General features: G+C 39.8%; 1 pseudogene; it reads left to right on the top strand.

Moving 5' to 3' along the window:
• The first annotated feature begins 1,294 nt into the window (after positions 1-1,294).
• LOC126592427 (BTB/POZ domain-containing protein At5g03250-like) lies at positions 1,295-14,492 on the top strand (annotated as a pseudogene).
• Positions 14,493-17,302: the final 2,810 nt, after the last annotated feature.

The following is a 17,302-nucleotide window of genomic DNA, read 5'->3' as shown; positions in this document are numbered from 1 at the left end:
CTCGCAAATGAGCGGTAAAAAGATCGCGTGCAAGGGCTCTAAGAGAGCTAGTGTGAGGGAGAATCATTATCGACAAAATATACACATCCTTCGTTGAGGACCCATGGTGGTACGTTGCGGTGGCGTAACTTGGCACATGGAATGCACACCCAAATGCGTAAATACGAAAATCGTCAGGTTCGTACCCAGTAACCAACTGTAACATCATATAGGTTGGGTGGCAATGGGCCTCAAGGCGAACCAACATAACTGCGTACAAGGATTGCATAGCCCTAGGCATAAACCGAAAGCTTGGTACGTTTACCAAAATTCGGGTGATCGTTTAAATTACACTTTATGATCACTAGGCGAGACTCTTTGGGGTGAACATGGGAATTCAATGTTCAATTATATACCCAAATACTGCAATACTTTATCAAAAACCGTCGATATAAACTCTCCGGCATTATCCAATCTCCTAGACCTTAAGGGATAAGTAAGGTGGTGAACCCTTAATCGGCCATAAGGTTTAGCAGTAATGTTTGTGGACAAACATGTGACCAGTTTGTCGATTCATCAACCAAAATCATAAGTATTTATGTAGTCCGTATTTTGGTTGGATTAGTCCACATATATTCCCTGGAATCCACTGTGAAAAGAGAGTCATTTTGTATCTTTGCTAGGGATGATTTAGAAATCAAATTTTCCAAAACTATGGATTTTGGCAAAGTGTGCTTGTAGGCACAAGATCCTTACTTCAGGTAAAGAGATGCGTCGTAGCATCATTGTTCGACCTAAGTGTCCCAAAAGGTCGTGCCAAAACAAGTAAACTGCTTAATCACCCAGCTCCAGACCGGTCACATGTGGCATGTTTCCAGTTGGGAGACAACCCATTGGCCTCAAATCAAAGCTTTAGGCTCATTTTTGGAGGTGGTGCAATGATATTCCATTCTATTTTCTTCAGTGGTTCATTTATGATCATTGTCATCTCGAATATCCTTAAAAACTCAATGTCAGAGAGAATTTAAGGTCCCTTAAATGGTGATTAAGTACCATTCATACAACGAGGAGCGTGCCAATGCTCTTAATCAGGTGGGATAGACCTGAAATCGTTGTTAGATATGTGATTTAGGTGTAAAGTTAGTGTGCGTACTACGCATTCACCCAGACAACTAACTTTCCCACATTCCTACCTAATCACGTGTTGAATTGAATCGGTCACATGTATGAAGAAACATGATTCAATTAACTCATATTCGAGGACAATATCAATAAGATTATCCATAAGTAAAACATACACCAAAAGTGAATCCAAATGACTAAAGATTATGAACAAGGAAATCTCATTACGCAAACGGAGATTTTCCTTACTGAAGTCTTCAGCATTTGGAGAGACTCAATAGTAGCTCTTGAAACATGTGAATAAGTTCAACAATATGCTGAAGAGCTCCACATTGCTTCACGATGCATCGATTCCTTGGCTATCAAAGCTTATGCAGATCCAAAAGTTTATCAGTTAGCCTGTAGTATCAGGAGAAAATGACATGAAGAACCTAACAACCTTATGGAATGAAATAACTTCTGATGAAGCTACACCACAACCTCTTGCCGATGATTGGTGGTATGAAGATGCATCCTTACTTAGCTTACCTCTCTATAAGCGATTGATTCAAGTTGTTGAATTGAAAAGAATGAGGCCTGAGAGTATTGCCTCTTCTCTCATATTCTGTACTAGAAGGTATCTTCCCTTGATGAATAGGCAGTCGAGCCTTAATGATACAAACTATGCAAACTCAGGCACAACCATTTCTAACATTTCTGAGGCAGACTAGAAGGCTCTACTTGAAGATATTGTGATGCAGGGCATGAAATAAGATCATCAGAAGATTCAATACATTTGGCTTTTGAAATTCAGCTAATATTCATGGAATACAAAGGTTCTGAAGTAATGAATTTTAATGTAATAAATATATGTTAGTGGGCTAGATTAAGAGGGGGTTTAAGCATCTATAAATTCATGTATTTGTAAAGAACAGGGGGATGAGTTATTTTGAATTATCATATTGATATTTGAATTTTAAACTCGTTTTTATATGCCTTTCTCTTTGTAAGAGTCTGCTGCTTTGTTCTTTCTATTGTCTACGTTGTAGGCTGGTACTAGAACCAAAGTTTATAGGGTTTTCAGGCTTCTCCTTGCACTAGGAGATAATGGACCCTACTTATCCATCCTTTTTATCATAATTTTCTGTTCTCATCTCAGTTTATTCATTTTTATCCGCTGCACCTCTGCATCAGTTGGTTATCATAGCTTAGTTTACGTTCTTCAGGATGTTTCCAAGGCGAAATGTTCATTCCCAAGGAGATGAAATGGCAGAAATCAAGCAATCTTTGGCTCGACATGACAATCAGTTTGCAGAAATGATGTATATGATGGAGGAAATCAGTCTTCAACTTCCCAACAACCCGCCACTAAATCATTGAGAAAGACAAAACCCTCCACCACCACCAAAGGGTTACGAGGAAGATTATGAAGAAGAACCTGGAAATGTTAATCCATTTGCGGGTTTTGAGGCACGAAGGAAACCATATATTCCTCATAGAGCAGTTGCTCGAGTGATTCAAAATAACAATAATTGCTGGTTCTGAGGGTAAAACTGAAATCCTCGAGTTTTATGGTGGGATACAACTAGAGGATCTCTTCGATTGGTTGACAGCAGTAGAGGACGTCTTTGATTTCAAGGAGGTTCCAAAAGACAAAAAGGTGGGATTGGTAGCCACTCGTTTACAAGGAAGAGCATCAACTTGGTGGCAACAAGTTAAGGCCACTTGGATTTGAAAAGGAAAGAGAAAGATTGAAATAAGGGAAAAAAATGAAGAAACACATGCATACTGAATTTTTGCCTCACAATTATCCAAGATCTTTGTGTATGCACCTACAAAATCTTCGGCAAAGCAATAAGTCAATGAGTTCTTACACGGAGGAATTTTACAATCTGCTGGCACGAAATGACTTGGATGAGATCGACGACCAATTGGTGGCTCGTTACATAGGCGAATTGCTCCAAAATATTCAGGAGACACTTAATCTATATGATCCTTATAGTGTATCCTAAGCATATCAAAAGGCTCTCCAGATTGAGAAACAAAGTAGTCGACATAGTGCTTCTTCATGGGGTTCTACAATTGCAGCCCCTCTAACAGCTTCCAAGCCTATTGTCCCAGCACCTATTACCCCAAAAGTCACTTCTAGTGGAAGCTCCAATGCCAAGAATGCTCATACTTTGGTGGGAGGTGTCATAAGCATGGTGAACTTGGTCATAAGTCCAGTGAATGTCAAAAATCTGATCGTCCAGGTAAAAACTTGTTTGTTGAAAGCGAAGATACAAATGATGATTTTCATGATTTCTCATAAGAAGCAATATATGACGGTGATGAAAATGAAAACTTGGAAGAGATATTACATGAGGACTAAAGGGAAGCTCTTGTAGTTAAAAGAGTTTGTTTCACTCCATACAATGAGGATGGTCATTGGTTGCGTAGCAACATTTTTCATTCAACCTGTACAATTGGAGGGAAGGTTTGCAAGCTTATTATTGATGGTGGGAGCTGTGAGAACGTAGTGGTAGATGAGGCAGTGCAAAAGCTTAAGCTTGAAACAAAACCACATCCAAATCCTTATCAGCTATCTTGGTTAAAACATGGCAATGAGGTAAAGGTTTCCAAACGTTGTTTGATCCATTTCTTTATTGCTAACAAGTATAGAGACAAGGTTTGGTGTGATGTGATTAACATGGATGCTTGCCATCTTCTTTTGGGGATACCATGATAATATGATCGAAGTGTTTCCCATGATGGGCGGAAAAACACCTACAATTTTTTGTGGGATAATAAGCATATTGTGCTTGCTCATTCTAAGGATTTTGGGCCTAAACCATCTAATGGGAAGGGTTCTAATTTCCTTACTTATCATAAGTTCATAACTGAAATGAAGCAGAGTGATGTGGTTTATGTGCTGGTTGGCAAAAAGAATGGGCAGATTGATAATCCAATTCCAGAATTGGCTAAGCCATTGTTAGAAGAATTCGCAGATGTGTTTTCGGAAGATATTCCAAATGGTTTGCCTCCATTGCGAACCATTCAGCACCAAATTGACTTGGTACCTGCATCGAGCCTTCCAAACAAAGCACACTAACGGATGAGCCCTACTGATCATGAGGAGTTAAAATGACAAGTTGAGGAGTTGTTCACAAAGGGTTTTATTCAGGAAAGCTTAAGCCCTTGTGCAGTTCCAGCCTTGTTAATGCTAAAGATTGATAAGATATGGAGGATGTGCACTGATAGTCGAGCGATTAACAAAATCACAATTAAGTACTGATTTCCGATGCTAAGATTTGATGATCTTCTTAACCAACTTTGTGGTGCCATCGCATTAGAGAGGGTGATGAATGGAAAACAACTTTTAAGACCCGAGAAGGCTTTTATGAATGGTTGGTCATGCCATTCGAGTTGGCTAATGTTCCGAGTACTTTCATGCGAGTTATGAATCAGGTACTTCGGCTAGACCTGGCATTTTGGACCCGACCAGCTAACTTAATCTGACCCAACCCATTAATAGTAGTATTTGGGTGGATGCTTAATAGGTCGGGTCGTTAACGGGTGAACCCGTTAACAACCCATTAAATAACGGGTCACTTTGGGTCAACCTATTAGCACCTATTATAAATTATATTGGAATGCTCCCTCAAGCCACTTTGGGTCACTTTGGGTCCTCCGTTCCCTCCACCATCTCTCCCAAGAAATCTTCTCCCTTAAGTCGTTCCAGTTCCTCATTCGCCGCATCTCCCACTCCGTGATCCGCAGGTCAACCCTCTTTTCCATCTTCTTCGAAGACATCATCCATAGCTCAACCGCTATATTTTCCCACTCCGCGATCCTCTGCTTCCAGGAGCCCTACATCTTGCTCCAAAGGATCTAGACCATTTTTGAAGACTCATCCAACGGCAGCCGGATGTGGCTCTTCATCCAGACAGAGTCTTTAGCGAACAATTTCCATGAGCTCACCCTTGACCTCTCCACCTTACACGACATCCTCCCCATCAAGGAGTTATGATTAAATGACGACGTAAAAGAAGTTGTCTCCCTTCTCCGCACCTAGTGCTCTCGCAACACCACAAAGTCATTTGTTGATCTAAGAGACAATGGCCTTCGCCTCGAAGTCTGCTCTATACGTGACCGCCTCAAGAGCGAGATGGTCCCTGACCACTCCAAGCTCTCTAATATTTTCACGCAAATAAGGATTCGCGACCCTTCAAATTGCAAAGAGGAGCTCGAGGGCCTCCAAGAAGAGTTCCAAAACCAGATGGAGGAGAAATGCAAGTCACTGTTCCTTGTCTATTTACTATATATCTAATTGTATTGGAATGCAAAAAAAAAAAAATTGTTAACGAGTGACCTATTAGATTAATGGGTTGGGTTCGGGTGACCTGTTAGCTTAACAGGTTGGGTTCGAATGACCCGTTAACATAACGGGTTGGATTAAACCCTACCCAAACCCGATAAACCTGACCCGTTTACAGATCTAACTTTGGCCTTTTATTGGAACTTGTGTGGTGGTATATTTTGATGACATTCTTGTTTACAGCACATGTCATGCCTTACATGTTTAGCACTTGCGAGAGGTGTTGTTTGCATTGCGAAAGGAGAAATTTTATGCAAATTTAAAGAAGTGTACATTTATGGCTGATCACGTGCTATTCCTTGGATATGTTGTATCTAAAGATGGAATTTATATGGATAATAAAAAGGTTAAAGCAGTCACCACATGGCTTACGCCACAATTCATACATGATGTACGAAGTTTTCATGGATTTGCCTCATTTTACAGGAGGTTTATTCCACACTTTAGCACCATTATGGCTCCGATCACCGATTGTATGAAAGGTGGAAGGTTCTCTTGGAACGGAGAATCAGCAGTTGCTTTCAATCAAATCAAGAAAAAGTTAAGTTCGGCTCCACTGCTCATGTTACCTGACTTCTCAAAAAAATTTAAGCTATTTTGCAATGCATCCAAGATTGGGATTGAAGCTGTTCTAAGTCAAGAAGGGAAGCCTATTGCTTATTTTAGTGAAAAATTGAGCAGTTCAAGATTAAATTATTCCACATACGACTTGGAATTATATGCCATTGTTCAAGCATTATAATATTTGAGGCACTATCTGATCTACGAAGAGTTTGTTATGTTCTCTGATCATAACTCTTTGAAACATATAAACAGTCAGGAAAACTTGTTAGCGAGGCATGCTAAGTGGGCAGCATGCTTGCAAGAATTTACATTCGTCTTAAAGCACAAAGTCGGTGTGCAAAATTAGGTTGCAGATGCCTTGAGTCGGAGATAGTGGACCTTACCTATCGATAATTTTTATCCTAATTTTCTGTTCTCATTTCATTTTATTTGTTTTTATCCGCTGCACCCCTGCATCAGTTGGTATCAAAATGTCAGCTCGAACCAAGGGTGACGTTGTATCAAGGGTAACAACACTAGGATGTTACAACTACCAATAGATGAAGATCTAAATTTGAACTTTCCTCCAATATTTGATCGTTGCTTGGATAGTTCATGTCCAATATGTTGTGATAATTCTTTAAATCTTGATATTCCGCCGGTGTTTAGTTTTGTTGTGATGATTGTTAAATCTGTAAAGCAACTTCAACTTTAAGACAACAAGAGAGAGAGAGAGAGAGAGAGAAAGAGAGAGAGAGAGAGAGAGAGAGAGAGAGAGAGAGAGAAAGAGAGAGAGAGAGAGAGATTACAACTCAAAAGAGGAGAATATGGAATTCATTGTCAAAGCTTCCAAAATATATGTTTGTCATGATCTTTTAATTCTCTATGAAACCTTGACACCAATCCAGCCACATGACACAATTTATATTTTGGAGACTGATACTTCTGAATATGTTGATTGTATTGGAGATGGTAATTTCTATTCAAGTATTGCAAGGAACTTTGCAAATACAGCTAATCATATGAAGATTTATTGGGAAGATGTCTAGATCAAGACCTTGGCTGTGGAGCATATTTATGCAATTCAAAGTTTCTCATTTATTCAAAGTATCTATTTGGTTAGAGTGAAAGATATCAATATTTTGTCTCCAAAGTTGATGGTGATTCTAATTCGAGGACGAATTCTCTCCGACTTGGTGAGAATGATGTAGGGCATGAAATAAGATCATCGGAAGATTCAATACATTTTTCTTTTGAAATTCAGCTGATATACATGGAATATAAGGGTTCTGAAGTAATGAATTTTAATGTAATAAATATATGTTAATGGGGTAGATTAAGAGGGGGTTTAAGCATCTATAAATTCATGTATTTGTAAAGAAAAGGGGGATAAGTTGTTTGAATTATCATGTTGATATTTGAGTTGTAAACTCATTTTTATGTGCCTTTCTCTTGTTTAAAAGTCTACTGCTTTCTTCTTTCTAGTGTCTACATTGTAGGCTGGTATTAGAACCAAAGTTTATAGGGTTTTTAGGCCTCTCATCACACTAGGAGATAGTAGACCCTACCTATCCATCTTTTTTATCCTAATTTTATGTTCTCATTTCATTTTATTCATTTTTATCCGCTGCGCCCTTGCGTCATATTGTGGGGTTACTTCCTCATAAGAAAGAAGTCGCATCCTCCAAGTTTCTGCTTAGGCTGCCACGAACGGCTATGATCTTACATGCAAGTCCGTCATGCAGAGAAAATTTGGAGAAAAGGGTAGGTGCCCAGTTGAACCAAGCTGTGCTTATTGATCTTCTCTGTTGAGTTTTAGTTTCAATATTTGTTGTATATTTCATTATGAATGTTACAAGAGAGTGAAGGCAACTCTTATAGAGAGCGAAAAGAAAGCTACAATAAATTGTAGGATAACTATACAAACACAATCCTTAAAATCTGCCCTAACAAGTGGAAAAGCAAAAACCAAATTACAAGTAAAGAAGCTTTTACAAGCAACTAAGAAAGGTTGATGTAAGGTGAATGACAAGCTATGGAAAGGTTGATGTAAGGTGAATGACAAGCTATGGAAAGTGAGGTTGATGTAAGGTGAATGACAAGCTATGGAAAGGTTGATGTAAGGTGAATGACAAGCTATGGAAAGGTTAATGTAAGGTGAATGACAAGCTATGAAAATTGAGGTTGATGTAAGGTGAATGACAAGCTATGGAAAGGTTGATGAAAGGTGAATGACAAGCAATGGAAAGTGACTTTAGCCTATGACTTAACTAAAGTGAGGATGACAACTTATACATACAACCCATCCATACAAACCGGTTTCAATACACCCCTTCAAGCTGGATCAAAGGGATTGATTGATCCAAGCTTTCACAACAAATGCTGAAACTGAGTAGAGTCTAGTGCTTTTGTGAATAAATAAGTAAGTTGATCATGGCTGCATGTGAACACGGTGTCTATCACCTTGGATTGAACTTAAGCACGAATATAATGGTAGTCAACTTCAATATGTTTGGTCATTTCATGGAATACTAGATTGAAGGCAATGTGCATGGCCGCTTGGTTATCACAATACAAGGATATAGGTGCCATGCTTATGAATCTGAGCTCGGAAAGAAGACCTTTCAACCATATGAGTTCACAGGCTATTGCTGCCATAACCCTATACTCAGCTTTGGCACTAGATCGAGCAATAACAGTTTATTTCTTGCTCTTCCAAGTGACAAGGTTCCCTCCAACAAATGTGCAAAAACTTGTTGTGGATTTTCGATCAAGGGCATTTCCAGCCCAGTCAGCATCTGTGTAGGCCAAGATGTGATTTGATCCATTATTCTTCATAATTATCCCTCTTCCTACTGAGCCCTTGAGATATCGAAGTATTCTCTTGACGTTTTTCTAGTGAACTAGAGTAGGAGAGTGCATGAACTGATTGGCTAGGTTAACTGAATATGAGATATTAGGCCTAGTAATGGTGAGATAAATAAGTTTCCCAACCATTCACTGATAGACACTAGGGTTCGAGAGAGGTTCACCTTTTTCATGCCACTGAAGTTTGCTAGCTAGGGGTGTTCGAGCTAGTTTACATTCCATCATGTTAGCTTTATCTAGAAGATCGAGAACATACTTTCTTTGATTCAAGAACAATCCCTTTGAAGAGGTAGCCACCTCAATTCCAAGAAAGTATTTCAAGGGCACCAAGTCTTTAATGGCAAATTTTTGGTAAAGTGACTGCTTAAGCGTCTTGATTGCATTTATATTGTCACCTATAATAATTAGGTCATCAACATATATAAGCACAACCAATTTTCCAGTAATACTACTTCAAACAAATAAAGAAGTGTCAGCATGACTCCTTTTGAACCATGCAGCTTCAAGGACTGAATTAAGCTTCGAATACCAAGCTCGAGGGGACTGTTTGAGACCATATATGGCTTTGTGAAGTCTGCTGACCTTGTTGGGTTCATTTTCTCTTAGATGATCAGAAGGCAACTTCATGTACACTTCCCCATGAAGAAATGCATTCTTCACATCTATTTGGAATAAGGGCCATGCATTATTGACAGGCACAGACAACAATACCCTCACTGTGTTCATTTTGGCAACAAGAGCAAAGGTCTCCTTATAGTCAATGCCATAGGTTTGAGTAAAACCTTGAGCTACTAACCGTGCCTTGTGTCTTTCAATGCTTCCATTGGAGTTGAATTTGGTCTTATATATCCACCTACTTCTCACGACCTTATTGCTATTTGGAAGATCCACCACACTCCATGTCTGGTTATCATTCAGAGCTTGAAGCTCTTTAGTCATAGCATCTTGCCACTCAGGCATGCATATGGCTTCATGACAATTCCTTGGTTCGAAAGTGTGGGGCACTTTGTTAAGGAAAGAAGTATGAAAAGATGAGAATCTGTGATAAGAAATGGTTGCAGAGATAGGATGCCTTGCAGTGTAAGTAACATACTCTTGTAACCTCACTGGTGGATGTCTATCTCGTGTAGGATTTCTTCTTGGTGCACTTATAGCTTGCTGATTTGGTTGAGCTTCTGATGGTTTAGAAGAGCTTGGCACTACATCAGTTACATTCTCAGTAAATTGAGAATTATCAGTGCTGATATGAGCATGAGTGACTTCATGAAATTCTGCTGGAATAGGTAGTGGAAATAGGTCCATAAGATCTTCCATATTAGCATTAGTCTCCAACCCTTTGTGGAAATAAGGTGAATATTCATCAAATCGCACATCTCTAGAGACTGCTAGCTTCCCCGTGTTAGGGTTGTACACTTTGTAACCCTTTTGAGAACTGGTTTATCCCATAAACACACATTTGACATCTCGAGGGTTGAGTTTGTCACGATGGAGAGCTTGAATGTGAACATAACAAGTACAACCAAATGTCCTAAGGTGAGACAAGCTTATAGGCCTGCCCTTCATGACTTCAAAAGGAGATTTATTATTCAACACCCGAGTTGGCAGTTTATTAATGATGTACGTGGCAGTGAGTAGAGCTTGAGACCAAAATTTCTTAGGAACATTCATTTGGATCATAAGTGATCGAGTCTTCTCCAATAAGTCTCGATTCTTTCTCTCTGCCACACCATTTTGTTGTGGTGTACCAACACAGCTAGTTTGATGCAAAATGCCATGATTGCTCAAGTAATTACTCATGTTATTGGAAGTGTACTCGGTACCATTATCTGATCTTAACATATATAACTTAGAAGAAAATTGATTGGTGATTAGGTTGTGAAAGTCCTTAAAAGCATCAAACAAATCACTTTTAAGTTTTAAAAGATACAACCAGGTTACTCTAGAATAGTCATCAATAAATGTAACATAATATCTATACCCATCAAAGGATTCTACACGAGAAGGACCCCAAATATCAGAGTGAACAAGCTCGAAAAGTTTACTAGTTCTAGAATTAGAGGAAACAAAAGGAAGTCTAGTGGCTTTTGACATTTGACAAGTTTCACACTCCAGTGTGTTTTTACAAAAAAGGGGAAACAACTTGGTCATCACATGTTCTGAGGGATGGGCACGGCGTTGATGCTAGAGTTGGTGTTCCTGAACTTGACTTAAGTTGACACTGAGCTTTTTGACAAAATTGGACTCATTTGAGAGATAGTAGAGTCCATTCAAGAATAACCCTTCACCAATATTCTTCTGAGTAACTCGGTCTTGAAACTCAACATTGTGAGGGGAAAATATGGCAAGACAGTCTAAGATTTTTGTGATTTTTCCTATTGACAAGAGCTAAAAAGGAAAATAAGGTACATAGAGAGCAGTGGAATTAGTATGCTCACTTAGCAATCTAATCTTTCCTTTCCCTAGAATAGGTTCCTCTTTCCCATTTGCAATAGATACATGAATTGGATCAATAGTTCTTTGAAAATCATGGAGACTAGAGGGTTTATTAGTTATATGATCAGTGGCACCAGAGTCAACAATCCAAAAATCATGTGTAACATTTGCATTAAGAGCAGTGGAAATGGCACTGATAATACCTGGAATATAGCCTTTCAATGTGTTCTCCGAGTCAGCCAAGAATCCAGCAAATTTCCCTAGCATTGCAATAGGGTTTTCAGGTGTCATTTCATCAGGTTCAGTGCTTTCTTGCTTCTTTTGAAGAAAAACAGCAAACTCGTTGATCAAGGACACATGATTTGTTGAGAAATTGGCCATCCCATCAGTTGAGGAACAAGCTGAATGAAATGCTTTTGGAGTGACTCCACCCTTTCCATCTTCAATCATCCTGCCTTCCTTATCAAACTTAGGCTTTAACTCCAGATGAAGAATCCAACATTTTTCTCTTAAATGTCCCTTCATGTTGCAATAAGAACATTTCCAGTCTGCTTTCTTGCCAAGAACCCTATCACTAGTTGCTTTGTGATTTGTCGTGAAAACCCTAGCTTCAGAGTTGGATTTGGGCTCAACGTTCATCACTCTTCGTCGATTTTCTTCTCTTTGGATTGCATGACACACAATGGTAAAGGAGGGCAGCTCTTGAGTCATTAACAAGTAACTACGCAGGTCTTCATACTCCGCTCTCAAGCTTGCTAAGAGTTGAAAAACCTTGTCTTCATCAGCCCTCTTCAGTAGCACAACGGAATTAGTCGTGTGTGGATGATACATATCGAGTTCATTCCACATGGATTTCATACTTCCAAGGTGTTGAACAAATGAGTGATCATCTTGCTTTAAACTAGCCACACTCTTTTTCAGTTGAAAGATGCGAACTGAGTTGTTTTGGTTGCCATACATGTCTTTGACAGCCTCCCATAGGAGAAGGGAAGACTCTAAGTAGCTGAAAAGCTCAGACAATTTTGGCTCCATAGAGTTAAGTAACCAGGACATGACTAGCTGATCAGTAGTATGCCATGCATCGTAAGTTTGTGAAGTGGATTATGGGGGCTCAGAGTTTCCATTGATAAACCCTAGCTTCGATCTTCCTCCTAGAGTAAGTGACACAGCTCTTAACCAAGGAAGGTAGTTGAATTTGTTCAGTAGCACCGAGCAGAGTCGTTGATTTGGATTGTTCTCAACCCCTTGGGTTAAGTTTGGGGAGGAGGATGAGGCACTGTCAGCACTAGACGCATTTTCTTTTGCCATCTTTATCGATGATGAGCAAATGAAGAAGTAAAAAAAAAGAACAGAGTCAGGACCCTATGGTTCCTGCTCTGATACCATGTTGAGTTTTGGTTTCAATATATGTTGTATATTTCATTATGAATGTTACAAGAGAGTGAAGGCAACTCTTATAGAGAGCGAAAAGAAAGTTACAATAGATTGTAGGATAACTACACAAACACAATCCCTAAAATCTGCCCTAACAAGTGGAAAAGCAAAAACCAAATTACAAGTAAAGAAGCTGTTACAAGCAACTAAGAAAGGTTGATGTAAGGTGAATGACAAGCTATGGAAAGGTTGATGTAAGGTGAATGACAAGCTATGGAAATTGAGGTTGATGTAAGGTGAATGACAAGCTATGGAAATGTTGATGTAAGGTAATGACAAGTTATGGAAAGTGACTTTAGCCTATGACTTAGCTAAAGTGGGGATGACAACTCATACATACAACCCATCCATACAAACCGGTTTCAATATTCTCATAACAAATATGGGTTATTCCGTGGGAACTCTTTACCACATAGACTGTATTCAGAGGATTCTTGATCATTTCATGTCAATAAACCAGGCTTCCCTTGCATCATCTTCCCCATGCATAATCGAAGAGGGGCAACTGATGACTGGCACTGACCCACTGACACCTATTAGGTAGCCGGTCTGGTGGATATCACCTTGCCGAGGTCGCGCCAGATGTTAATTTGAAGTTACCAAAATTTCAGTCACTGGCTGCTGTCATCCCTGAATATGCCCGGCCGCTGGATGATGGCATATATCATGCAATCGATGTTTTCTTGAAGGTAAAACAAACTTAAGTGCATGGCTGCTGGAAAAAAAAATGTCAATGGTTCTTCTTGCTGGTCTGATTTGTATTTAGACTAGCACTCTGTGAATAGCCTCGCACTCTAAATTTTACATTTGAAATTCCAAATATTAATGTCATCTGCACCAAAAGCGATTAGAGTGTTATAGTATTTGACTAGAGCTTAAAAAATTCCTGCATTTTTAAACTAGGACATTACTAATATGTTACCAAATTCGAGAGTACCGCAGATCATTGGGATAATATGTTTTCTATGACCATGGTGCCTTTGTCTGATTATGCATGCTGACAACATTGCATTATTCCACAACCTCAGGCACATCCTTGGCTTCAGATTCTGAAAGGGAGCAACTCTGCAGACTAATGAACTGCCAGAAGCTTTCGCTGGAAGCAAGCACCCATGCAGCTCAGAACGAGAGGTTACCACTTCGAGTAATTGTCCAAGTCCTCTTCTTTGAAAAGCTTCGACTGCGTACATCAATTTCTGGCTGGTTCTTTGTTGACAATCTTGAGAACTCACAAAATCCAAGTGGAAACCTTGGGCTCCCAGCCAAAAAATGCTGTGTCCGGGCAAGTGGACACTGCAGAAGACCAAACTGTGGGTGTCGATCATCACGACATGAGGAAACGCGTTTTAGAGCTTCAAAAGGAGTGTTCAAGCATGAAAAAGGAGCTGCAGAAGCTGGTCAAGACCAAGAGAAGTTGGAGCATCCTTCCCAAAAGGTTAGGTTTTAGAAAAAAGTTGGAGCCTTGCAATCCAAAAGAATCGAAGCCCTCTGATTGGATTTCGGTACCAGCATCATGCTGCAATGGACAACAAACTCATGAAAACAGCTAGTGAGTGGCTCATTCAACCTCAAACCCTAAATTTTTTTATTTTTATTTAATTTTTGTATTTATGTTCCATTATTTCTTGGCTGGTAGAAATTGCTTATTCTCTTGCATCAGTGAACTGGATTAAGTGGTGTATTGTTTAGAAGAAGTTAGGTTGTTATTCGATCCAATCAAATTATTTACCTTGTTGATACATAGGTGGCTGAAATTAGAAAGAATTTAATTTCATAAGATCTTGTTTACATTATTTTGGACCTTGAGTTTTATCATTCACACTTACTCAAAATGCTAGAAATGCTCTGCATCATATAAAGTTGATTTTGCTTGAGTTGAGCAGATACTAGCATAGTAAACCGCAAGCATATCGCGGTCTAGTTCATTATTCTAACCTACGAGGTCCGAAATAAAACTATACAAACTACACGGATCAAAATCATAATTATCCGTCTTCAAAATGAAACGAAGTATTGAACAATAGGTCAATGCACCTTGACACAACAACCAGGCACACGTTTCACGTCTGACACCTAGACACGATTTACATCTATGAGTCCTTGCTACAACTGTAAACTCCGCCTATGTCTTACATGGCCGGTCCCAAGCCCGGATAAAGGAGGAGGGGGAGGGCGTCAGGTAGTCGACAGCCGGCACTCCATGATCACGTCGAATCCTTATGAAAATGAATCCAGAACAAAATCGCGCTAAAGCTAGGGCGTCACCCGTAAGTGGCGCGCTGTGTGGCCCGAGCACAGTGATAAGTGAGCAAGGGTCGCTGTATCTCCATCGGCACCCGGATGCAGTGTTAAATGAGCAAGGGGGCCATAGAAACTTCTTTTCGAACGACTCCACTCAAAGTTGTTTGGGAGCATATGCTCCTATCAACTTTACCCGGGACACACAAAAGAAGTACTTTGATCCTATTAGACGGGGGAGGGTGAAGAAGCTAGGACAGAAGGGTAGAGTTCAAGAGAGCAAAATGCGTTTAGGAACGTGGAATATAGGAACCTTAACGGGAAAATCTATGGAAGTAGTGGAAGTTATGGTGAGGAGAAGGATAAATATTATGTGCCTACAAGAAACTAAGTGGGTTGGTAGTAAGGCAAAGGATCTAGAAAACTCAGGGTTTAAACTTTGGTATTCGGGCACAAATAGAACGAGAAACGGTGTTGGCATCATCGTGGACAAGACCTTGGTACAAGATGTTGTAGATGTCAAGAGGGTAGGAGATAGAATCATGGCAATCAAGATTGTAATAGGACAAGAACTTATCAATGTGATTAGTGCGTACGCACCTCAAGTAGGGTTGGATACGAGTTCGAAGGAGAAATTTTGGGAAGATCTTGGAGACTTGGTGCAAGGAATTGCTCAGACGGAGAAGTTATTTATAGGAGGAGATTTAAATGGACACGTGGGCAGGGAGACAGGCAACTATGGAGGTTTTCATGGTGGCCATGGTTTTGGGGAGAGAAACGAGGATGGGGAAGCTATCTTGGATTTTGCAATGGCATATGATCTCTTCTTAGCCAACACCTTCTTTAAGAAGAGAGAAGAACATGTGATCACCTACAAGAGTGGGTCGTCAAAAACACAAATAGATTTTCTTCTAATGAGGAAAGGGGATCGTATAACTTGTAAGGATTGCAAAGTTATACCAGGAGAGAGCGTGGCTAATCAACATCGCTTGTTGGTGATGGATGTACATATCAAAAGAGTAAGACAAAAGAACAAGACTTGGAAGTGCCCAAGGACTAGATGGTGGAATCTAAAAGAAGAAAAACAAGCCATTTTCAAAGAGAAGGTAATCACCCAATGTGTGTGGGATAGAGAGGGGAAGCTAGCCAAATGTGGGATTCCATGGCTAGTTGTATCCGAAAAGTAGCAAAAGAGGTATTAGGAGAGTCCAAGGGCTTTGCCCCACACCAAAAGGAATCTTGGTGGTGGAATAAGGAGGTACAAACAAAGGTGAAGGCTAAGAAGGAATGTTGTAAAGCCTTATACAAGGAGAGGACCGATGAAAATGGTGAAAGGTATAGAAAAGCGAAGCAAGAGGCGAAGAAAGCTGTCAGAGAAGCTAAGTTAGCGGCTTACGACGATATGTATAAACGACTAGATACCAAAGAAGGAGAGTTGGATATCTATAAACTATCTAGAGCAAGGGAAAAGAAGACAAGGGACCTAAACCAAGTGAGGTGCATCAAGGATGAGGATGGAAAGGTTCTTGCTGCAGAGAACGCGGTTAAAGACAGATGGAGAGGTTATTTTCATAATCTTTTCAATGAAGGACATGAAATGAGTGCTTCTTTAGGGGAGTTGAGTAACTCAGAAGAGTGTAGAAACTACTCTTTTTATCGTCGAATCCGGAAGGAAGAAGTGGTTGTAGCTTTGAAGAAGATGAAGCATAAAAAAGCAATAGGCCCAGACGATATACCAATCGAAGTGTGGAAACTTTTGGGAGAGACAGGTATAACATGGCTCACTGACCTTTTCAATAGGATTTTGAAAACGAAGAAGATGCCAAATGAGTGGCGAACGAGCACTTTGGTGCCTATCTACAAGAATAAGGGCGACGTACAAAATTGCATGAACTATAGGGGTATTAAGCTAATGAGTCATACAATGAAGCTCTGGGAGAGAGTCATTGAGCATAGATTGAGGCAAGAGACACGGGTTTCGGACAACCAATTCGGGTTCATGCCAGGGCGTTCAACCATGGAGGCAATCTATCTCTTACGAAGATTGATGGAAAGATATAGAGATGGGAAAAAGGATTTACACATGGTCTTTATAGATTTGGAAAAAGCGTATGATAGGGTCCCAAGAGACATTCTTTGGAGGATTTTAGAGAAGAAAGGAGTACGAGTAGCATATATCCAAGCTATAAAGGATATGTATGAAGGAGCAAAGACTGCCGTAAGAACTCATGAAGGACAAACCGAAAGCTTTCCCATAACTGTAGGATTACATCAAGGCTCATCCTTAAGTCCTTACCTTTTTGCGTTGGTAATGGATCAGTTAACAGGACATATTCAAGATGATATTCC

Source organism: Malus sylvestris, chromosome 12, assembly GCF_916048215.2.
Source record: "Malus sylvestris chromosome 12, drMalSylv7.2, whole genome shotgun sequence".
In the NCBI taxonomy this organism is placed as follows: Eukaryota; Viridiplantae; Streptophyta; class Magnoliopsida; order Rosales; family Rosaceae; genus Malus; species Malus sylvestris.
Note: the sequence above shows the minus strand (reverse complement) of the source record. Positions and strands in the feature narration are given on the sequence as shown.